A 26,263-nucleotide genomic window follows, 5' to 3' on the forward strand; every position below is an offset into this window, starting at 1 on the left:
GACACTAAACAGGCTAATAAGTGAAAAAGTTTGAAAAGTCATGAAAAAAACTGCATTTTCAGCTCGTGTGCAGCATAAGCATTAGCAGCTAACTCAGTCTTTTTGCCTCAAAAACCGACACCACGTTTACCCAAAAAAAATCTTTCAAGGAATCAACGCTCCAACAGGTAAAATAATCAAAATCTCTGTCAGCAAAGGAAAGTTTATCCCTCTTGACCTTTGAACAAGAGCGAGCTTTGCGAGAGTGTGAAAAGGCTTATTAAGGCTTGAAAAAACAGAGAGTAGATATTAGATAGACAATAATGTGCTTAAAATAACTAAACATTTTTGAAAGATGAAAAATATGAAAAAAAATGGTCAATACATCTTGTGGCATCTTATTTTGTTGCGCGACATATCGTCCCACTTTTATTAGATATTGTTAAATAGATTTTTTTTTTTGCCGATCAGACTGAATTCCCCTTGTTGAACAATGTCATTGGCTGAGTGAAAAAATCAGAGGGTCTATATCTAATGCATGTCATTTAAAAATAGGAACAATTCGTTTAAACTGGCAAATAATGGGCAAGACATATCGTAAATGTGGTTAAATGGGCAAAAATAAGCATGACATGTGGTGAAAAGAGGTTGAAAGCGGCAACAATGTGTCAACATATGCATTGAAATTTAATGGAGAAGTGGAACAAATGAAAATAATGTAGCATGCATTAAAATGCTTTAAAAGGTGCAAAAATATGGCAAGAAAAAGTGATGAAAATAGGTAAAAAATATGGCATGTCCTCAGTCCCACCATTACATTTAGCCTACAGTCCCTTTCCATGCTCTATCTTACAATGTCAATCCTTATTCCATCAGAGCTTTGTTACAACAGCAGCCGTGGACAGCCCATCATGTTGTGTTAGACCAACACCTTCCTCATATCACATTGTTATGAGTGTTTTCTGTGTTTCACTCATTTGCAGATGATTCATTTCTCTTCAGGCACACCCTTGTTTTTTATTACACATGTTTAACTGATACGAGAAACTCCCACACTTCTGTCTCAAAGTAGATATCCTCGGTTACTGACAATTAATTAATTATTCAAAATGACTCCCTATTCACACAGTCTGTAATACTCGCTACTGTTTAAAGCAACAGTAACTTGGTTTCATTGTTTGCTTTGTCTTCAGAGAATGGTGTAACATCATTGGGTTGAAATTGGTTCCGTTTATCGTCACCGGGGTGGAAAATACTGGGGCTGTATTTTAAACAGGCTTATGAAATACATATCTTGAAAAAAGATGATGAATATTTCCTTTAACTCCTTGCAATGTAACCATGGTGACCTAGTTGGGAACTGGTACTAGCTGAATCCGATCTGTTGTGACTTTAGAACAGACATGGGCAACTGGCAGCCCTCGGGCTAAATATGTGCAGCCCAAAAAAAACGAATCCCCCAAAGGTTAGCAACAATAAAAACATACAAAGATTCAGAAAATACACAAATAACTCATACAACACACAAAATGACAACAAAGACACCAAAACAAAACCACACAAAAAGGACTCTGTAGATGGAAAAAATGACAGAAAAACACACAAACATAAAAAATTGAGAACAGCTCCATAAATGTCCAAATCCACAAGAAAAATGAACGACAAAATACACACAATGACTCCAAAAACACACAAAATGACAACAAAGACACCAACACAACAACATATATACAAAATGACTCAAAAGTCAGAGAAAATGCTCAAATCCACAACAAAATTTGAAGACAAATACACAAAATGACAACAATAACACACAAAATAATAACATAAACACACATAATGACCAGAGGGGTATTCCATAAAGCGGGTTATGTTCAAACTCTGAGTATGTTCAGGCTCAAATTTTTTTTGTGCAAACGGTAGTTTTCTTTCTAACATTGTGGATACAGATCATTAAGTGAAAGACACTGAGAGGTTGATCTACATTAAAACATCTTCTGACGTCTGTAATAAAGTTCACTGAATGCAAACCTGTGGATAATATAAAGGAGATGATAATTGAAATAAATCCACTTTTAAGGCTCAATTGTTGTTTTATATTGTTATACAGTTAAATCTGTAGATCATGCATCTTTGAAGTTATGATGGCGCAGTGAAGTGTGACGCTGCGCTTGTAAGTGACGAGTTGCGGGTTCGCGTCACGCTTCAGTGTTTTTTTATGACATTTTTTAGGACATTGAGATGACTCTGGCGACAATATTACACAAAAAATCAATATAAATGATGCGATATCAAGTGGCATTTACTGTCTTTATATCCAGGGTAACAGGAGGACTCTCAATGCAGCCATCCTATGCTGCTGCCACATCTCCTCAGACACATTTTATTCATATTATTCACCACTCGTCACGTCACTGAAGCAATAAAGTGATGAAGTGACCAAAAAGTGTGACTAATTATGGGTGATTTAAGTCACTATAGTCACTGAAGACTGAACACACCTTTAGAACAGGCTCATATTCATCAAACACCGGCTTATTTCACCATCAGGGTGAATATATCACTATCTTCCGTTTGGTTGCCATGGCAGCTCGATTAAATCTCTGATCCATTGATGATGGCTTTTTGTCGCGCGCGTGCATGTAAGTAACCCAAGGTTTACATACTCAGGGTTGATTAACCCACTTCATACCAGCTTTAATGGAATCCGATACCCAGAGTTTCCCATCGCGGGGTATGTTGACCCAGAATTTATGGATAGACTCAGAGTTTGTTAACCCACCTTTATGGAATACCCCTCTGGAAAACAAAGAAAAGTGAAAGACAAATACACAAAATGACAAGAACACACCAAGTAATAACACAAACACACTATGACTCAAAAAACACACAAAAAACAACAAAGACACTGACACAACAACATATATACAAAATGACTCAAATGACAGAGAAAATGACAGAAAAACACACAAAAATACAGAAAATGCTCAAATTCACAACAAAATGTAAAGACAAATACACAAAATGACAACAATAACACACAAAATCGTAATAAAAACACACAATGAACCGGAAAACAACGAAAAGTGAAAGACAAATACACAAAATGACAAGAACACACAAACTAATTACACAAACACACATAATCACTCAAAAAACACACAAAATGACAACAAAGACACCAACACAACAACATATATACAAAATGACTCAAAAAATGCTCAAATCCACAACAAAATTTTAAGAGAAATACACAAAATGACAACAAGAACACACAAAATAGTAACAAAAACACACATGATGACTCGAAAAACAAAATCTTTACAACAAAATATCATGAAATGACAGCGAAAGTCACAAAAGTATTCCAAAAACACGAAAATGCTAGAAACTTCAAAAAAGACAAAGCCATTTGTTCTTTCCTGTATTATTGGTCATTATTCTAAATACTGACATGAATGTTGATTATGTCGCCCTCAGATTAGACAATCACATTTCCCCTGCTGTGATAAATGTTGCCCACCTCTGATTTAGAAGAAAACACAAGTAGATTATCGTTTTGTACATGTTGATGGTCAAAGTGGAAATCCAAGAGAGACCAGAAGGCAGAAAACAATGGGAAATCAGTGCCTTTACTTTGGGAAAAAAATTAAGCTAATTATTAAAGCTGAACTGATAGGGCTACCTATTAAGACAACATAGTCCAGTAGTTGAATCTCTGGGCTGTTATTACAATGAAACAACGAGAACCACAACAAAAAAGAACAGAAGACCCTAAGGCTAAGTATCTGACTTCAAAGCCTTTGATTTTAATTAATTCAGGATGGTCTCGCATGTTCAACAGAAACGAGACACTCAGACAGACAAAAAATGAAAGCAAGAGGAAAAAAAAAACAGAAGAGATTAAACTTGAGAGAGAATTGAACGAGCTCACTTTACAGCTGTTGTTAACAAGAGGCTTTTCAGAGGTGGGAAGTGTCAGTAACACAAGCCTTCTGGGAAACTGGTTATGTCTCAAGATAAAATTCCATGGGGCAAAACTCGGAAGACTGTGGTATAGAAGCAGTGGGAAATGAACAGGGATTCATAATTCTCTCATCTCTTGTTAGTATAAATCCTTAAATCCAGATGAAACGCTAACATTATTATATGAATCCAGGGTTGGTGTTAAATACATTTTTAGTTACAATTGACCATTCGCAAAACCCCGCCCACAAACAGTCATTGTCAAATGATCATCTGAGGTGTGCTCATGGCTTGTGCAGGATTGATACCAGGTACCCCAAGAGTTTGGCTGGGGGAGTTGTGTTATTTCCTTTCCCAAAGCCCAAAACACAACTGGAGCGATGTCTATAATGGACTATAAAACTATCAAAACGTGTATGTCAGTATGCGTGTATGTGTAGTTTGGGAGATGTGTATTTTTTTAACGTCATCTTGTCTGCACTAATGTCTATGTTCAGCAAAATGACACTGAAGCTTGATTTGATTTGGATTAAATAAGTTGTTGAAAGATATTACAGTACCTTGACATAACTATACATTAACGTACCTAGTGGGGGGGTGAAGACGATGACGAAAGGAGTATACAGTTATTAGCAACTATTATATTACTATCAATATTACCCAATCTATATGAACAGGCTTTGTTAGCACTTAGCAGCGTTAATAGCTGCTATATTATTAGCCTTGGGATACCTGTAGGTTCAGCTAGCTAGCTAATGTAACAGTTTGTTTTATTAAGATACCCATCAGCTGTGGTAAAGCTGTTATAGCTTAAGGAGGATACCAACAATATGGGTATATGGGTGATACTAGCCAGAAAACTAATATCGGATTGTATCGGACTGCATCTAAAATCTCTGATATATATTATATTATATTTATTCAATTGTAGAATACTGTAGATATTATGTTTAAGGTTAAAAGTTATGTAATCAATTTGTTAATAATAAATGGGTCCGTTTTTCTCATACCTAATGTTGCTGACTATTGTTCTCTGTTTGAGTAACATCACATGATTAAGCCTTTTCTAACGTTCCACACTACAAATTAAGTCACAAAAGTATGTATGATTCGTGCTGATATCGCATCAGATCGCTATTGGTATCGACCAATACTCAAGGCTGCAATATCGGTATCGTGTCGGAAGTGAAAAAGTTGTATCAGGACATTCCTAACGAACAATATATGTAATATAAGAAAACGTACCCAGCAGTGACTTCAGTAAAGTTAGAAAGATATTCACAGAAGTCCAGCACTTCAGGAGCATGACTGGTCTGGTATGTTTTAGCTTTGATAGATGTAACGTCCCCTTTGTTATTTATTTTATTATGTTGAATATATCCCTCCACAGCATAATGTAACCCCTTATGCCTTAAATCTGGAGGATATTGTGCAGAAAGAGTGCAAAAAGAGTCACCGGTAGATTTCTCTTAGCCATTACAGACGAGAACAACTCAGGAACATGACGAACATCACAAAAGTAAAATAGGGGGGCGGGGCTTTTGCGAAAGGTCTATTACATTTTCAGTTTCCCAGTAGCCAGCATTTTTTCCAATTACAATTAAAGTACAATTATATTTCAACCATACAAAGTCAATTCAAATTACATTCTCAATTACTAAAGTTCAATTACAATTAATCACAATTACTGAGCCTGAAATAAATAAGCTAATAAAAGTTAGCTTTCTGTTAGCATCTCTAATAATAACGAGTCCTAAATCAGCTGTAAAATACACTAAAACTAATATCTATCATCCAATTTATTTCCTATATATTGGTTACATTGTTAGGCTTCCTAATCAATAAAAATATAGGTTTTATTATTTATGGTGTGGGGGCATCTGAGCCTTTTTTGTGTCAGTAGTATAGTCCTCGATTTGTGTTTTTATTTTTTTTTTAAATGGTGAAATGTGAGTAAGCGTGATATGAAACACAATTTAATAGTTGTTAACTAGATTTGTGTACAACTACAAAAAACTGTAACATGGTTCCCCAATGAAAGTATAATTGACATTTTTTTTTTTCATGTAATTTTCACATCAATTACAATTACAAAGTCAATTATCTAAACTCAATTTCAATTTAGTTATGATTATGGTAGCAAAATATTTTTTAAATTACAATTATAATTATGCCATAATTTTAATTAATTATCAATTACGAGATTACAGTTACAATTTACCCCACAACCTGGTATGAACCCATCTAACAAAAGCAGCCAAATTGTGTATGTGTGTGTGCGTGCGTGCGTGCGTGCGAGTGAGGCCATTCAGGAAAACTTGAATCTGAAAATAACAATTTTCTATTAACATAAAAAAAAAAAACAGAATATGGCATGTATAACAGTGATTGCAAGCCTTGGCTGTCAGAAGGCCTGTCATTATATTGTCATCAATGTTTGTGCTCTAAAATGAACTCCTGTCAGTGTCAATGCAAGACGGGCATTGAGAGAACTTGAACAAAGTGATGAAGTAATCGAGAACCAGACAGCTTTCATTTGTGTTGAACACAGCATTATCACAGTCCAACAGAGGAGGAAAGTCTGCTGTGCTGCCACTGCTTTAAAGAGCAAAAATACTTTCTTTTTTTTCTATTCTCCCTTCAGGCTTAATATTAGACAAAGCCATCATAAACAGACAGTAATTCAAGCTTTCTACAGCGTTGCGGGGGGATTACAATCAAGAAATGTATCTGTCGGTTTAAATAGGAATAATGTAACGTCATGGATGCTGAAGGCCAGACACAAGCTGGCATTTGGGTTTGTTGATCAGCCTCTTTGATATGCCATGTGCCTGTGTGTGATTTTAGACAACTCATTATTGGAACAAAAGCACTTAGGATGCCTGCAAACATGCCTCATACACAAAGAAAGTAGGAATAAAGGGACATAAACTCTCAAAAAATAAATCAAACTATTAAATAAAAGACTAATGATGTTAATTTCTCAATATTCTGTCTTTTGATCATTGGGGTGTATTATTTGTTTGATAATTACATCTGAAGCCATTATTTAAAACACTTGGAATTAGATCAGTGACAGTGGAATGTGATTTGAGATATTTGTTTTATTTTTGCAATAGACTATACTTGATTAAATTGCTTCAAGTTAGGGTTAATACCTCCACCAATGAGGTCATATTTTCACAGAATTTAACTGGATTGGATCCATATTACACATTTCATCGCAATTTTTCGAAAAAATGGGGGGTTCCGTACATTTTGACCCACTGTATCGATATGAACTCACTCAATGCCATTGACGTACATATACATCATTTCAAATCCAAACGTTCACTGCGATATTGACATCAGATGTGTTTTTCAACAAGGGTTGCTAGGAGACACTCTGGCGGAGGTCTCCCATGAATATCAGCCTTGTACTGTGATGTAGTGACCAACTGGTGCAATGTACCAGCACTGCCAATGTAGGTGGCAGCACTCCCTCGACTATCGAAAAGAGAAGACGATCAACAATACAGGCCAAACGGCAAGACTCGGCAAGTCGGGGAGTAGGAGGAAATTGCGTGTGTGGGAACGAAAGGTGGGGGGGGGGGGGTCAATTAATCAAATTAATAATCATTTTGCCATCAAAATCCTGGTCTCAGTGTTGTTTTTGTTGATTTAAAAAAGGAAACCAATGCTGAGGTGTCACTAAAGCAAAAAAACATTACCCTCAAAGTCACTGACAGGTTTTTTTCAGAAAAAGCCTGTTTTCTCAGCTATTTGCTCAGAAACTGGCATTTTGTCTGAAACATACCTATTCAACTACTGATTATGGAAGAACGAAACAAGCTAGAAACAAAAACAAAAAAAGTCCCTTCTTTCAGATTTTACATAGTCATACTACAAAATATTATGTAAGTCTTCAAAATCAGTCAAAATGCACTAAAATGTCTGGCAGCGAGGGGGGATGCTGTTCTGAAAATGGCTGGCAGCCAATGCGTTAATATAGATAGAAAAGTGTTACAAGTCTTAAAAGTGAGAATGATCATGGTACCGTGATCAAGTGCACTGATCCAGATTACTTCTAATATCTGGCAAAGAGGATATTTTGTTCTTGACAAAGGCTTGTGCTTTTTAAAGACTTGTTTATAGAAATGAAAAGTAGCACTTTTAGGCTAGATGTAATCTCACCACCAGTTGCTGCCCTGCGATTGACTGGTACCCTGTCCAGGGTGCAGCCCCACTTAAAACCCCATGAGAGTAGAGATAGACACCAGCAGACCCCTGTGACCCTGAAAAAAGGAGCAAGTGGGTCAGAAAATGGATGGATTACCAGTACCTGTACCTCACTGTTGCTCCCTGTCTGTCTATGTGCCATTGACCAAATCTCTACCTTTTTGTTTCCTCTGTTCTACTTCGTTAGTGATTCTTCCTTTTACCCACAATGCAGTTGTTTTGTCACATTTGGCTCACTTCCTTTGTTTGTTCCGAGCCATGGAACATTTGCGTTTTCAGCAGCATGGGGGGGGCTTTTCTATTGTTTTTTTTCCTTCTTTAATCAGTACCGCTGTAATATTTGTTGCACACTTGGACACAAAAGGGACTTCCAGGCATGCAGGGGTTGTTTAAACTCTCTTTTTAATCTGCATAACCGAGAAACTTACATCACTAACAAGACAAGCGATACATCACTTACAAGACAGGCGATTTGCTCGGATGCTCCCGTCTTCTTCTGAGGACCCAGAGGACCCCCGCAGCCACTTAACTGCCCCCAATGCTGCCTTTGTGCATCCTCCGCTTGGTAATCGTAATCGCCGTCCAATATAACCAGACGCAGCATGTAGCGACGCATGAAGCTGCTCGTCAAGTTTACAACTCGCAATGGATCATTCTACATGTGCGTGCACGGATGTGATTGAGTGTCAGTTTGAAATGGGTTCGGCTTAAAGAGACATCGATTTCATTCGAGTGGGACAGGTTTGTGTCATGTTCTCTCAGGCCAGGTCAGGTCTTCTTTTTTCGCCTATAACAGTTCCATAATACCTCATTTAAATTTGAAAAGCATGTCTTGGAATCAGTCTTTTCAATCCAATGATATTCCTGGTCTATACAGTGTGTGTGAGTATTTATTAGTGGAGGATCTATACCAAGTATGAGTAACTCTCTACACCTTCACCAATTCAACAAATGACTTTCGGCTTTAAAGTAAGGCTGGAACAAAGATTAAAAGACAACAACAAAAAAATAACGTTAGCTATACTTGGCCCTCCGAGAGTAATACATTTAAAAATGTTCCCCGCCGGCGGCGCTAGCTCACGCTATCCCCTTACACTGTAAAAAAAATTCCTTAAGAGAATCCAGCGATGTACTGTAAATGTTAAGATATCTTTCTTATCTTTGCCAGTGAAAAGTATTGAAAGTGTTAAAAAGTCAGATTATTTGCAAACAAATGTTAGAAATTGCAGGTTAGAAAACAAGATGTGTGGTATATACAGTATATATGGTGATATGAAGTAATCTATTGCCACAGAGGTGGTCCATGCACCCCATCAGCAGGACAAAGTAAAACGACTTCATGAAAAGCTCTTTGAAGCAGTGAACCAAAAAAGCACCAAAATTACATTTACATAAAGATGCTGAAGTTAAGATTGAAACATGGGTAAAGATGTCACATCTCTTATTAGTGTTGTGTGTGTGTGTGTGTGTGTGTGTGTGTGTGTGTGTGTGTGTGTGTGTGTGTGTGTGTGTGTGTGTGTGTGCGTGTGTGTGTTCAATCCATTTCAGTTCTCATTCATTTGTGAACGTTTCCTTTAAAACCCTGCACTGAACTGTGTATTAGCATTTGTGGGAGAGAATGTTTCATTTATTGGAGATTTTACCAGTGCAGCACATTAGGGATAGCAAATCCACTGTAAATCATTCAATCATAGCGTACATTAGTGTGGTCCATCTACCCGTGAGCTAGATACTAAATATTCATGGCCAAAAAAACCTGCAGAGAAACCAACCAGTGTGTATCCCGACTTAAGACAGAGAAAAATGGTATCATTGTGGCCTTATAGATAGAAAACTAAGTACATCAAAGACCTGAAAGGTAAATTACATCCATGGTTCTTGATAGAAATACTATTGAAAACCCTTGCTCTGATAAAACAACTTTACAGGGCTGTAGCATTAACTACAGAAAGGGTCTTGTGTCACAATAATTGGGCCTCAGACATAACATGGATTTTGTAAAAAGTCACATTCATATGGGGACAAAATAAAACAATCTCTATGGCTAATGCCGACGCACTAATGAACCCATGTTTTTATAATAAACTAAAGAAGGAAAAGTTCACACAGACACAGATTAGTTTGTAAGGTTGCTTTCTACAATCTCCGCCCAGTCTCAATAAATTCTCATCTCAACATCAATGTTCCTAGGGATGTAACGATTCACTAAACTACTGATACGATTCAATTCACGATACTGGGTTCACGATACAATTTTCTCACGATTTATTTTACAAAATGAGACTGTCGACAAATGATGATTGAAAAATATTCTTTTATTTTTGGGGGGTAAAAACCGTATTATTTTCCTTTTACTTTTCATTGTCAAAAGACTCCCTTGATAAGCTATTCACAACAATGCAATTTAACTAAAAATAAATGTTGAATGAAATAAATAAAGGAATGATACAAATGAAGAAGAAGCTTAATAATTTAAATTCTGGTTCTATAGTAAACAATGCAAAACTGCATAATAGTTATTTTTCTTTTTAAAAGTGCAACTAAAAATGTATTTTGTGCCTTAACAATTGGACTTAAAAAAAAAAACCAGTCTGCATTGTATTTACATCAGATATTTGTTTGGACCAGCAGAGGACGCTGGTAACCCAGTGGTTGGTTGGCATGCAGCTATTCTGTGCAGTGAAGAAGAGATGCTATGCTAGCAGACAGAGCTAATAGAAAAAAGTGACTTTTACAGATATTCACGTAATATTACAGATATTCTTTCAGTGCTAATGGGGTAAGGAATCATTTATGAACATGTTTAAGAGTAGAAGGCAGCAAGAAAGAGAGTAATAGGAGATTCCGCCCGCCACCTACGCTTCTGGACAAGAGAAGAATAAATATATAGCTGTTTAAAAAAAGTACTGCGATTAAATTTTCAGAAAATCAATATGAACAGTGATACCTATCAATCGATTTTTACCTGCCTTACGATTAATCGTTACATCCCTAAATGTTCCTATCAATTATTGACCTACAGACTCAAGTCTGTAATAACTTCATATCAAATGTTCCACTTTGCACCTTCATTTTGAAAAAAAAAAAAATGCATTTTTCTGGTTTTTCTAATTTTAAAAAAAATGTTTTTTTTTTGACAGAAAGGGCATAGAAACATTTTTTTTTTAAAAATACAGAAATATAATAAAAAAAACTTTATTTCTATGGTTAGGTCTGGAGTTGTTAAAAAGATCTGATGTGAAAAAAGGAGTTTTAGGAAATGTACCTTTTTCTTTTTTTTAACCAGCAGCCCTCATCGTCTTCTGTAGTTTCTAGATTATTAATGACATTGTTTTGATTTTTTTCAGCAAGAGCTGAGCAGGAGTGACTATAACACAATTACAGTGTATGGTTTGAGCTGAAAAACTTTATTTATAACATCAATCTAGCTTGAAGTGAGTTGTGAAGTATTTGACAGGTAGAGAAAAATTCCACTTGAAAAGCCAAGTATCTACCGAGCACCCAGTGGGACTCCCACCACAATCACAGCTCAGCTGTCAGACAATATCAAGAGGGCTGCACAATATCTTTGAAATATAAAAAGAATGAGATGGGTAGTCTGCTGGATTAGCTGGGTAGCATCTTAAATAGTTGGTATGATGTTACTCAAATGTATTCTGAACAGACCGAGGCACACTCACACTGGATTGGTTGAAACCATTTAAAACTTAGATTAAATACATAAACAGATAAAAATGTCAGCCCGAGGTGTTGATTCATGATCTTGTGTGCTCTGCAAAATATTTAGAGAAGTGAGATAAGCAGGGTCGTCACTGGTGCCTGGTTGGTTAATCCAGAAGAATCCTGAGAATCCTCACTAAATCTCTACTTTAAGCCTTTAAATATTGAAGCGTCCACCAAAAACTGAGGAGTTTCATTTTTTTGTTTTTTTCTCTTCTCTGACTCAACAAATCATCTCCCTTTATACAGCTCCTCATGAATCCTCATCGCAAACTACTTCCTTCCTTGTCGGGGGTGGCCTGGGGCTACTTGGCTCCATTGTTGCTGACGGCCTGGTTGCACCTTTGGGCCCGGGGTGGCACATGGGTTCGCAGAAGTGGTTCTTGCACAAACATTGGTCATGAATGCACTGGCCTTGGGCTGTGGGATAAGCTCATGCTGGGCTTAACCTCAGACATGTTGATCCCAAATACCAGTTTTAGATATAACCACTCACTGCTTTCCTCTGCTCACGGCCACCATCATTATACAATAACATCACATTGCACTCTCACCTTGAAACAGTCGACTCTTCCCCACCCCTTCCATTGTCTTAGCCTGACTCCCTCTTCCCTTCCCCATCACCTAGGTGCAACACTGCCCTCTCCTTTATATTCTCCCTTTTTCATACCCTTCCTTAGGGAGGGCTGGTGATGGTCACAATTGCTGTATACAATACAATAAATGAATTTATGTAATTGCAATAAAACATGCATAGATGTCGCGAAAAGATTGCACTACATGTAGTGTTGACCTTCAACAGCATGTGCAGACAAAGTAAAAATTAAAAAAATATATTAAAAAAAATACATATAAAGAGTAAAAACACTATTCTACTACAGCAAAGCTAACAAAACTTGAGTTCCAATTAAAATAGTTACCACTTAAACCTTAACACAGACTGCGATCACAGACTACGGTTCCACAACAAGAGTTGATCGAACTCTGTTTTCGACAACAGATAGTTGTTGCTCTTCCATAACTGTAACTGAGTTAGATCTTCTGTTAGCATCTGGTGTCACTCCTGCTTAAATGATTCATTATGTTACATGTTACTTGCATAAAAAGAGCTCTTGGCACATTCACTTGACAGTTTTGCTGTGCCCAAACAGCAGTCTACTTCAGATATGTCTCTCCTTCCACTCTGTAGACATTACACAATCTATTTCCAAAGCTGCCAACATTGCTTTTCCAATACCAGAAGGCCGAGTTCATGAAAAAATTCACATTTTTCAAAGCTACATTTACCTAACAGTTTGTGGTGTTGGACTGTAAAATTGGACCCAATACAGTCCTGGTATTGGATTTTATCTGTTTCGGAAAACACGTAAAAAGTGAACAAAATAATTTATTTTTAATGAGTACTTTTTAACTTGCAGGAATTGTAATCATCACCAAGGACAAAATGTAATATAATTTTCTCTGTGTGTGTGTGTGTGTGTGTGTGTGTGTGTGTGTGTCCTGCCAGCTGATAGAGAGAAAATGCACTGGAAGCTTGTGTTTTGTGACTAGTGCATGCTGACAGTTTAAAAAAAAAAAAAAAAAAAAAAAAAAAAAAGGCTTTAGCTGAGTGCTGGCAGAATAAATGCACAAAGTGACCCCCTCCAGCCTAGTTTTATTCATTAATTGGCTCTGCAAATAAAGACATTAACCCTGGAGCAGCTACAACCCAGGAGCTAGTTTAAAGTCTCCTCTATTCTTGAGGGCAAGGGCTAAAGCTGCGTTCACACCGGATGCGTCACGAAATGTCAGGACGTCCAGATTACAATCAAGTCAATGGATAAATGCGTCCCAGATGCAAAATCTTTCCAGTGGGGTGCACTCCCAATTTTACGCATACCTGCACAGGCTGTGTTTGAAATGGCATACTGTATACTACTACAAACTCAATGAGTATATAATGTAAGGATGTTCCGATCCGATCACGTGATCGGAAATCGGGCCGATCTCGTGGATTCAGACTTGATCGGAATCGGACGTTATCTCCCGATCAGGATTCGGTATATATGTATATTTATTATCATTACAGGGGTGGGTGGTATACCAAATACCGGTAAATATTTTTGTTATGATATAAATTTTTAATATACCGCTGTACCAGTATATTGATTACACAACGTTCGGAACGCTACGTTGCGCCATGTCAGACCGGAGCCTTTTCAATGTTGCACTGTAAAGGTAAACAGTAGCACTCTGGTTACAGTGTAAATGGGTAAGAAAGCTCTGAAGCTGCAGAACTAGTAGAACATGATGACACAGAAGAACTTGTGTCAAAAAGAGGAGCCCTGTCTGCTGTTTGGTCGGCAGAGCAAGTTGGATGCAGAGCGGAGGCGGAGCGTTAGATTAAAGTTCTCAGACGTTTGTGAATAAAGAGTTCAACAGCAGGTAAATCCCTACAGCATTTGTTCTGTTTGGAAGGGACGAAATGTATCGTTAGCCCTTCTGTTAACTAGCCTGATGCTAGTGTGTTTGCGTACTGCGCACAGATGTTCGAGGGCGTTTGTGTGCTCCGCACAAGTGTGTGCGCGCACCTGCGCCAGTGTTTGTGTGATTTGCGTGTGTGAATAGACCCTCCTAAGTCAATCTACTGCAGTATTTCCTATATCAAGCGCCTACAACAGGACGTGCAGGTGTGTTCTAAATCAGCGATTCTCAACTGGTGGGTCGGGACCCAAAAGTGGATCGCAGATCTATAATAAGTGGGTCATGAACAGCTGGTCAAAAATGAATAAATACTTAGAAAAACCAAATTTAATTGGTTGAATTCTAAAATAAATAAATAAATTAAAATAGTTAAATAGTTAAAATAGGGTGAATAAAATAAATAAGGAACATCCTGGATGTGTTTTTCTGCTCTTTATCTTTTTAATGTATTATAGAAGTATCGGATCGGGACTCGGTATCGGCCAATTCTCAAAATCAAAAGACTCCGGGGCAAAAAAACCTGATCGGGACATCCCTAATATAATGTCTACTATCTCCTATATGTATGATCAGGATTAGGCTTTACACCGATCTGATCGGCTATATCGGATCGGCCAATATTTTGCATTCTATGCAATTAATGTGATCAGCTGTAATGTCTTAATTCGCTGGTCCGATCAATGACGTCATTGTAAAGATGAAACTTTCTGTAGATGCTCCCATTGCATTGTTATTTACACCAAAGAGTTGTTTGCTTTGTGTGACAGCTTTATTTCACTCGCATTTGTGAGTGAAAAAGGTGAAAACCTATGAGTGAATATGTGCCATAAAACTCACAAAAACAGATTTCATGCCGGCATTTTGGAGACCCTTTATTGAGCTACTGACAAAATTTCCAGTTAATTTCAAAATAAGAGTCCCATTTCCAAAAGCGTAAAAAACTAATGGAGGACAATGAGATGATTTTGTTTTGAAAAGAGGATGTTTGTTTTTTAGCATGAAGTCGGTCCCAGGACAATATTACGTTCCACTTACAATGCATCATGGGATGGTTGAGTGTGACTAGTGTGCCCACTGTGCATACTTAAAAAATGTCCCAATATAGTATACATCCGGGTATTTCTCGCTTACTCAATCTTTATATACTAATTTTGATGTCAGATTAAGTGTGAGTAGGATGTTAGCTATTTCTAACACAGCCTAAATGTATAAAATACATTGATTACGTACAGACGAGACATACAGAGATGTCAGACTACGGTTGTTTGCCACCTCTCCAGCATCTTTCAGTGATCACGATATACTGTGTGTTCTGTGTTTTACTGGTCAAGTTTTTGTGTTTTACTGGTAAAGTTTGAGTAATAGGTCTGGTCAAGAATGTGTGTGGCCCGCTTCCCCACCCTGTGGTGCATCTGTATAAAAAGTGTGTACGTATGTATATTTTCTGATGTATCATTTTATCTTAAATTTAAGACAATACATTTGTTTGTTTTTTTATGTGTTTCGCTCCCTTTTTTCCAAAGAACTGATGATTTTATGATTACATATTCTGTGAAGAAAGAGTACATAGAAAATCACAAAAAGACAGAGTGAAACTAAAATATATATATATTTGAATGTAAATAGAAATCCAATGATCTTCGTTTAATTACAGGATCTAAATACTAATAGACTATTAGTACTGATACATAGTTTTTTTGGGAAAAAATTTAGATATTATAGCCTAGAAAGACCTAAATCAGGGTGTATTCATACTGACATCTTTAAAGGAGCATAGGGCAGGATTTGTGAAAAAATAAACATTAATTTTAAGTCTGTTAATGCTAATGGGTGATGAAGCGCTCTAAACCAAAGAGAAGGAGCCCAGACATATTTCTACCTATTACCTTGAAAAGGTTATGTGATACATTTTGTGCTGCTTATCCGATTTTCCCGCGCAGTTCTGCGGACGTGAGGTCAAATTACGCTGATGGTGACATCAAATGATGCTGGTGCGCATTCTTGACGGCTTGGAGAGGTGGCCCGATACCGGAAATAAAAAAGAATAAAAAGCAGAAGGCTTGAAGACTGAAAGAAGACAAGCACGGTGGACTAAACTACTGTTTGGTTCCATAGATGTACGCAGAGGCATGTGCACAGGTCTTGCAGTAAACAGTCACATGAACGGCGAGTAAATAAATAGCCGTGTCACAGTTGGAGCGCGACCCAACAGTTAAAACCTCATTTTTTTTTTCTCAAAGAAATGACATATTTACGTTTGTTAATAAAATTGTTGCTTACCACTAAAACAAACAACTGTTAATGTTAACATCAGATCAGCGCACGGGTAACATGCGAACGAGAAAAACAAACAAGGGACATGCAAGACACCCATCAGATCTATTTACATAATCCATATATCAAAGATAAAGGCAATTCATGTTATTGTGCAGTAAAAGGAGCGTTTCAACGGTGTATTCCTTTATAATTGTCCTCTGCTCCATTCTCCTTGCCAAGTTGCCCCACGGATCACTGCTCTCACTCTGCAGCAGCTACGTCAGCTGTGGCTGCTGCAGCAGGAAAGAAGAACGCTGCACACAAACGACACTATGTGACCCAACACGACCACCAGTTCTAAATATCTGTCTTGAACACGACCTGTTCGGTGCCGTCGGGTACCGTCAGGGTTCGGTCGGGTATCCATCCTCTAGTATCAGCTGTAAACAGTCACTGCATTGTGTTTGCTTTTTCCATTAGATTTGAAGGCAGTGGTTAAACACAGATGTAACAACTGTCAGTTTGCTTGGTTGAAAAGCTGAAAAACTGAGAGCAGTGTAGTTTGGTTTGCCTGTGAAAACAAAGAATAAGTGACATGACATTTTCATTGCAGCTTCGATGGTACCTTATCCCTCGTGAGAAAGTGACACAGCAGATAATGTCACTTCTGATATATGGACCAGGGTGAAACATCAGTGTTTCACAAACACTGGATGTGCAGGGGTTTCTGGTCTAACTGGTTAAAAAAAACAAAGCTGGGAACAAAGCTGTCTGTGAGAAGCAGCTGGAGGCTTATGATAATTTATAAAAGCGCTTGCTAAGAATTAAATGCAATGTTAGTTAAATCTTCTTCATCTTTATCTAAATGTTTCATGTATCACTATGTCTGTGCATGAGGCAGGTCAGCTGTTAGAGGGAGCATTTCTCATGCTTTGAAATACTTGATCGATATTTGCGTGCGTGTGTGTGCGTGTGTGTTTGAAAAGCATATTTACTAATTGACTGCTACCAGAAGCCTCTTAGTAATCGTTGTTTTGCGTCTTTCTGTTAAACCTGTGTAATTGAATGATGCATTTCATAAACAGGAGACTAAAGCTTTAATCGTTAAGCTTCAGCTGTTCTACTTTCCCATGAGGAAACCTAATGTTTGTAGCTATTGCCTTTTATCATCTCCTCCTTAAATGAATACAACTCTTTTTCATACAAGATTTTTTTTTTTTTTACACTTTGCTTTGATTTGTTTGCATCTAATGAATGGTTTTCCTCAGCATTGTGGTCTTTTAATTCTTTTAAGTATGATGCATGTGCTAAAATGATAAACATAATAAATACCAATATTTATAAATTACTTTTCTGCCAATTCAAACACGTGTACTGTTGAATTTATGTTATTCTAAACCATGTCTTTAGCCACTGTCACACGGGTAGAACTCAATTACAACACAGTCGCTCCAAACAGTTACTATGATGTTTGCCTTTGCATGAGTAATGAATGGTGATTCAAAGACAAAAGTGGGATTTGAACCCAGGTTAACTGTATGCCAGGTGGGTGAACTTCCCACAGTTTGGTTACCAGAGCATAGACAAGGCCAGAACAGGAAGTTATACCCAGGAAACTGAACCCATCCCAAATGCTGTAGGGTCAGGCAAGCAGTGACAACAATCTACAAGGTTTTATACACTGGGTAGATTACTAATGAGGATCAGGTTTGATTCAGGTGATTAGAGGAGCTGGACGAGGAAGTGGCTGAAGAAAGTGGAAAAGTACTGGGAGCAGAGGATTCAGCGAGCAGGTCATTACACAGGTCAAACACTAGGGCTGTCACTTGAACGCATTAATTGTGATTACAAGAAAAAATAACACAGGACAAACAGCAGGAAACCTTTCTCATTGCACAAGTACCCATAATTATGATGCACCGGTTGACATCGTTGTGCTAATTTACAGCACTGTGATTCTGTATATGGGTTTATTTTATTTATGTTATATTATCTGAAGGACAGAAAAAGTAACAAGTTCAGTGTTCAATACTTGTATTGCTCATAAAAGTGTTCCCACTGTTTATGATGTGCTAACTTATAGTACTACATATGTAGGGCCCTATAAAATCTATGTTAACGGAATCGCAGACGGAATCACGGAATTCGGCATGAAACGCCATCACCGTGGGGCAAGGAAGCTTTTTTTTTTTATGGGGAAATGTTTTCTGGGACCGCTTATTAGATTCACCGCCCTCCCCCCTCCCGTCCTGGCTGCATTAAACTCTGCCTAAAAACAACGCAAATCATCACTGACTCCTAAATACAGAGTCTGTAAGAACTTGATCAGTTTTAATACACCCCTACTAGACGACTAGTTAATAAGGAAAAATCACTGTAGTCAAAATAGAAAATAGTCAGTTAGCTACATCCGTACTGCACGTCTAAAGAAGTAAAAATTAACAAGCACACAAGCACCACAAATATACACTGCTTTATAAAGTGTCAAAGAATGTAAAGTCTGTAATAAATGTGTCTAATAAGTCATTAGTGAATACCAGAGAACCACATGAGTGAGCATGAAAAATTATAAGAAAATATGTAATGAAAATAAAATGTTAATGTCTAACTTAAACAAGCAACGTGAAATAAACAGTAAATATACAACGTGTTGACTTGTATATAAACTGTAACTATATTAAATAAACAAATGTGCTTCATATACACATTTATGTTTTATTTAGGCTGTTTTATAATTTAAGAATTAGGGCTGGGCAATATAGTGAGATTCAAGATGCATCGAGTTGGCGATATAGAAAACTACAGTATTGCATATATATATATATATATATATGTGCAATATATCGGGTGGGGGGTGGGGGCTGCTCATAGCGGGCGCCAGAAAATTTCCCTTATTTTCAAATCCAAAACTTGACAGGTATGGGACAGAGGCAACTCGCAGTAAACAAAAAAAACAATGAAAACGTTGCTACTGTTTCAGCTGCACTGAATAGGACAGTGAATCATGTTATCCAGAGGCACATCTGAGACTAACAGTGAGATTGCCACTGTGAGTCACCACAGTGGCCTCCTGCGGGGCCCTGCAGGCTTTCAGATGTCAGACAGAAGCGCTCATCTGGTTACCATGCCGACCACAAACACACGCTCTCTCTAACATGGAGAGAAACAAGGAAAACAAATGACCACTTCCTCTATTCCATGTCACATGATAAGACAGAATGTCTATTAGTATCACAGCAGATCAATCCGAGCTGACAGATGAGGTGAATTTACTCTGTCTTTACACTTTGCCTCATCTTAATGGTGCGACCATGTCCTGAACGCAGGCCAGTAAATCTTGTCATTATCGTGTATTTATAGATAAGGTCATGTAACTTCAGTGCCAATGGTTGCCATAACATATGTAAGTGACACTTGTTAACAGGCTATCTCCTGGCAGGGTGCCCAAAAATTGGAGAGTGACAGAAATGTGCGAGGAAAGGAGAAACCACACACATGAAGCATTGTAGATACTAGGGCCGCATAATTAATCAAATCTGAATTTTGATTACAATTTTAGCCTCCACGATTAAATCTGATCATCTGCAATTTTTTACATTTAAAATGCGGGTTCCAAGGCACATCTAATCAAACATGTTCTCAACCTCAGTAGTCAGCCAACCACCAGGGGGTGAACACATGATTAAGGCTTCTTTAAAGCCGATATCCGGAGTTTCTGAAAAATCTGTATGTATGATTCTTTTGAAATGCGAAAAAATACCTAACTAGTCTTTTACTATGGTCTACTGCCTGTGGTCATTCATATACATTAATGTATATAAGTCCCTCCTTCGTCCTATAAACCCCCATACAAATGGACAAGCCAATTTTTGAGACTGTCAATCAAAGTGAATGTGGAACTGTGCACAGAAACAAGGCCGCACGTCACAAAATAAAACAGGTAAATATGATTTAGGCTCTTACCTGACCCATAAACCTATATCAATGTGACGAGATACGACCGTGTTAATGTTCCGCAATGTGCGTGCAGAAAAGTAGAGGCGTGGCTTCTGGTAGATTGGCAGAGGCAGTGGGAGGACGTGAGGCTGTTTAGGACGGGACATCGAGACGTTTCTCAGAAACTCTGGATATCAGCTTAAAGCTACCTTAATAACAAGCGAGCAATGCTTCAGCGGCTTGTCAGCAACTCGGTAAACTAGAATGATGACAGCGAGTCATGTCGAGACGAGAAAGTGTAGCACTGTTTTTTTATACTGGTTTTTATTAAGAAAAAGCAACATGTTGGCATGCTCTGAAGTCAGCCGGGTTTGTAAACCATAAGCCCCGCCTCTCTCTGCTACAGCTGTGGGCTAGGATGAAGACTGGAGAGTTTTGGGGTTTTTAGGTAGGGAGGGAGCTTGCATGTGTCGACATACCTCCATACGTTGATTGACATTAGTACTTAATTAGTTTGTTTTAATAAGTATTAATAGGTTTAAGTTTTTTTTCTTGGTTAACCAGTTAACCATGAGCATCTCTAGTCTCTGGTCTTCAGGTCATATGTAAAGAGTGCAGCAGAGTTGTGTGCACGCCACAGGGTAACAACTAATCTGTTCAACCACCTGAAAAAATATCACAAACTCATATACAATAAATGGATGAAGGAAAAAGCTAATGTTGCTTCACAAAATCCCTGTCCGTGTACAGTGGACACTGTAATGTTGACAGGCTGCTGTATGGGCTGATAATTGTACTACTAGAATTTGAAAGTAAGAAAAATGAGTTTTGGTAGATGTAAACAGGAGTTCCATGAATCATTGATTGATTGCTCAACCTCGCGGGCCGGACGTGTCTCTGTGTAGTGAAATTGAATTGCGTGCAGTGAATCTGAATTTAAGAAGCATATAATGAATTTTTGGAATGTACGAAGATGATTTTTTTTGCATCAGGAAAAATGCTAATTCAAGTTACTAATTCAGTTTCAAAACAGTAAATTCAATTTCAAGTTACTTTCAACTTTCATACCAACAATTCAAATTCAGTTTCTAGTTGCATAAATATCAGCCATAATGCTGTTTCTTGCCCAAAACCTGAAGGTTTAAGTCTAAGGTTCTGAACTTTTCTTTATATGCTGTATTTATTTCCAAGAAGTTGCGCTCTGTAACAGTGTATTTATATAGTTAAAAAAGGGAAATTTCAAATTCTTGGGTACATTTTAGTATTTATCATTATTCTTGTTTAAAACTTTTCTTCTGCACTCTAAACTGTTCACATACTGTTTGTCAAAAAGTAGTTAAATAAAAATACAGATGTTTTCCCTTACTGGATGAATAATTGTGATTACAATATTGATCCAAATACTCGTGATTATCATTTTGTCCTCAATTGTGCAGCCCTAGTAGATACTTATTAATATGATCACATAGCACCCACACAAACGCTTCTGCTCTGCAAACTCCTCAAATACGACCCCTACCCCCCTGCCCCGCCTCGCTGTGGCTCAGCTCATGGAGCAGAGAACCGCTCTGGACTGCCTCTGTGATGAGCAAATAGGAGAGACACATTCTCTGCGTTCTTGTAATTCTGTGTGGTCGCTGATATCTCTAAAAGACATTCCTCTGTGTGACGTCCTGCAGATGTAGACTTCCTTTGGTAACCTTAGCTTAAATGGAAACACTCAGGGATGGTGTTGCAGAACACAGACGCCAGAATGAAGTGGTTTATGTTTGGTGTGTGCACAGCAGTTAGCCATTTTAAACTGAAAACAGCAGAGTGCCTTGTAAATCTGTGAGGTTTGAGTGCTTGTTTGGGGATAAAGTGATAAATTAATGGATTTTTCCCTTTCTTTTCTTTTGTTTGAGGTTGGATTAATATACAACTGAGAAATTAACTGCAACAGCTAAATAGCTTTTTCTATTAAAATAAATTAATACAAATGATACCAACATTAAGGTTTTCCACAGAAATATTGGAAGCACAGACACAAAAACAACATTTAATGGTTTTTGGGTTTGGAAAGTTTTTAGTTGAGTTGACTGAGGCGTATGTTTTCATTATTCCTGCATCGAGTTCTACGAGTCTGTTTGCTCTTGTTAAAAGTGCAAACATCAGGGGGCCTGGCCGGCTGGCTGGGCCAGTCCTGGCGGGGGTCTTCGGGGCGGGTGGTGCGGGCCGTGCCCTGCCATGCCTGCGGGTGCGACGCCGGGTGGCCCCGGCTTGGGCAGCTGGGCTCTGCAGTATGGCTGGGCCCTTTGGTGTGGGTGGGGAGTGGGGGGGCTGTCCAGGGCTCATCACGCGGGTGGCATCAAGGAAATGCAATCTGGCGCGCTCTGGGGTGCTTGGTCGGTGCGCCTGGGGGCCAGTGGGGCAACTTGCAGCATCCCCTTGGTGCCCTCGGCGACTGTGGGCGTGGTCGCTGTCCCTGGGGGCACTGCTCTTGGTGCTGCTTCCGTTCCGGGTCTTTTTGGCCTGGGGTCCGGTCCCTGCTGGCTCTGGGCCTGCCAGCAGGAGCCCGCTGGCTGCCCGTTCAGCGCGGCTCTGGCCGTCTGCTGGGCGTGGGCCTTGGCTCCTCTGCTGGGGTCTCGGGCGGGGGGCTCTCTGGGCCCTCCCCTCGGAGGTTGGGTGCTTGAGTGTGGGTGGGTGGGTGGGTGGGTGGGGGGGTGGGATGCTGGCGGGGGGCCTTGGGGTTGGGGGTTGGGGTCGGTGGCGGGAAGCGCTGGGTGCTCGGCTGCTTGGGGCTTCCTCGGATGCGTGTGTGGGGGGCGGTGGCTGCCTCTCTGGGGGGTTGCTCGGCCGTGGGGGGGTGGCCTGGGGCTCCCTGGCCCCCACTCTTTGTGCTGGCCTGGCTGCATCTGCGGGCCCGGGGCAGTTCCTGGGTTTGCGGTAACGGTTTTTGCACATATACTGGTATACGATGCACCGGAATGCCTTGGGATGTGGGATAAAACTCATACTGGGCTTAACTTTAGACACGTTAATCCCAAATACCTGCTTTAGGTACTACCACTCACTCATTCCCCCTGTCCGCAGCCACCACCATTTTAGCTAAGCTTCACACTTTTCACTATACTGGCTTGATTACACAACATAATAAGCACAATATATTCTACAACTTCACATCTCACCCTCACTGTATAACAATCTATTCTTCCCCACCCTTTTTATTTCCAATCTTGAGTCTCTCCTCCCTGCTCCCTTTCCCCTCCCCCTCCACTTAGGTGTAACACTGCTCTCCCTTTTTATATCCTCCCTATAATAAAATATTTCTTACCCTTCCTTAGGGAGGGCTGGTGATGGTCACAATAAAATAAATCAATTTATTTTATTGCAATAACAAAACATGCGTTGCTGTCTCATAATGATTGCACTTCTTGTAGTGTTGACCTTTGACAGCATGTGCAGACCAGAAAAAAAAAAAAAAAAAAAAAAAACAGGAAACCAGGCGACATTTCGAGACAAGACACGAAACTTTCAACAAAAATTACACGCCAGGATCACCCGCGAGGACAAGGAAAATTGGTGAACTGAAAGGACAGTATGAGCGTGCAACACGGGTGATAGCGCAGTCCCTTACAACACAGCAACGAGCCTATGAGTGTTCACTTCGAGTACAATAGATTTTTGGCAAAGATAAAAATCATTTTACTGACTCCGGAATGGTGAAAGAGTGTATGAAGGCATTGGCAGACACACTGTTAGAGGGTAAAGAAGGACAGCGGCTAAAACAAAAGGTTCAACAGATTCACTTAACAGCCACAACAACAACAAGAAGAGCTGAGCTACTGTCGGAGGATGTGCAGTCCCAGCTTGGCAGCGCCATCCAAAGTGCCCCGTGCATTGCGTTGGCTGCTGATCAATCAATGGACGTGAGTGACAACAATCGGCTCTTGGTGTATTTCCGATTCTATCATCAAGAGACTACAAAATTTGTAGAGGACATTTTAGGCGTCACAGCTTTGAAAATGCATACCAGGGGAGAGGACATATGGTGACACAGAGGAGAATCAATGTAAAAAATGTTGTCTCCATCACCAGTGACAGGGCACCGTCTATGATGGGAAGAGAAAAGGGTGCAGTCAGTCAACTGAAAGAGGACAACCCAGAGCTCTTGTCAAATCACTGCATTATCCACATGTCTGTTCTCTGCTCCACACTTTCAAGCACCATGCAGAAGCTATGAACACCATCTCCAAACTAGTTAACTTCCTCAGGGCTTCATCAGCTAACCAGCATCATCTGCTCAGGGAGTTCTTAGCAGAAGTAGATGCTCCTGCCAATGACCTGCTCTTTCACTCCAATGTCAGATGGTTGAGTAAAGGAAAAGTGCTGGCACACTTTTGGAAGATAAGAAATGAAATTAAAGATTTCCTTGCACAACAAAAGAGTCACAAGTCTCAGATGTTTTTGCACTTTTTAGAAGAGGAAAGTAACATGAACACACTGGCCGCTGTTCAGTCTTTTCAGAGGAAACTGGACATTCTGCAAATGAATCTTGAGCAGGACTGTACACATTTTCCTTCAATAAAGATTCTGACTTTATCCAAAAGTTGATTGAAAACTTTAAGGCTTGCTTTGATGGCTTTACATTGGGAGATCAGCTGATGGTCTTTGTTAGTCTATTTTTTTGTTAAGAATGTTATCTCTTTCTCAAAGGAGGCAATAAATGTGTATAAATGGGCTAATGCACAGGCCCTTCAAATGGAGATATTAGATTTACAGGCTGATGTATTATTAAGAGAGCAATGTGAATCCTCTGACCCTGTCACATTTTGGCTGCAGACTGTGCCAAAGGCAAAGTGTCCTGTACTTAACAAAGTGGCGGTGTACACATTAACAATGTTTATAATAATAATAATAATAATGCATCAGTTTTATATAGCGCTTTATCATAGACACTCAAAGTCGCTTTACAGAATTAAGGCATTATTCTTTCACTCCATACTTAGTGGTGGTAAACTACTATTGTAGCCACAGCTGCCCTGGGGCAGACTGACGGAAGCGAGGCTGCCATAGTGCGCCATCGGCCCCTCCGACCACCACCAACACTCACTCACACACTACATTCATACTAGGCAATGTAGGTGAAGTGCCTTGCCCAAGGGCACAATGACAGATACCACTGGGTGACTGCCACCCCACTGTGGCACCTGGAATTCTCAGTGGTCTCCCATCCAACTACTAACCAGGCCCAGACCTGCTTAGCTTCCGAGATCTAACGGGATCGGGCAATGACAGGCTGGTATGGCCAGCTGACTCTACCTACAGCTGTGAGTCAGCCTTCTCTACGCTAAACATCATTAAGAATAAGTACCGCTCACAACTGACCAATGACCATGTGCGTGCATGTCTGAGAATTGCTTTGACTCCATTCCTACCCACATTTAAGAGATTGGCTGCCAGTGCCATTGCAAATTTCTGACATTGAGCTAAGTTCACAAACTCGCTTGTTTACAAAAATGTTTACTTTTTTTTTTGTTGCACTAATAGAAGTATTGTTTTACATGTTTTTATATAATGCATTATGAGGTGCATTCTTTGTTTTCTATTTGCACTTTTGAAATACAATGTTTGCAAGTTTATGCAATAGCAGCTGTTCACAACACTGAATGTATTTTTTTTTCTTAGTGGTTATGAATGTAAATCATTTGCACCTAATGTATTAAGATTGTGACATTTAGTATTT

General features: G+C 39.1%; 1 protein-coding gene and 1 pseudogene across 3 annotated transcripts in view; both read right to left on the reverse strand.

Moving 5' to 3' along the window:
- The window catches only part of mid2 (midline 2), a 334,562-nt gene that overhangs the window by 114,330 nt on the left and 193,969 nt on the right, over positions 1 to 26,263 (reverse strand). The window lies entirely within an intron of this gene.
- Positions 25,716 to 25,833, reverse strand: LOC114471682 (uncharacterized; annotated as a pseudogene).

Source organism: Gouania willdenowi, chromosome 10 (assembly GCF_900634775.1).
Source record: "Gouania willdenowi chromosome 10, fGouWil2.1, whole genome shotgun sequence".
NCBI lineage: Eukaryota > Metazoa > Chordata > Actinopteri > Blenniiformes > Gobiesocidae > Gouania > Gouania willdenowi.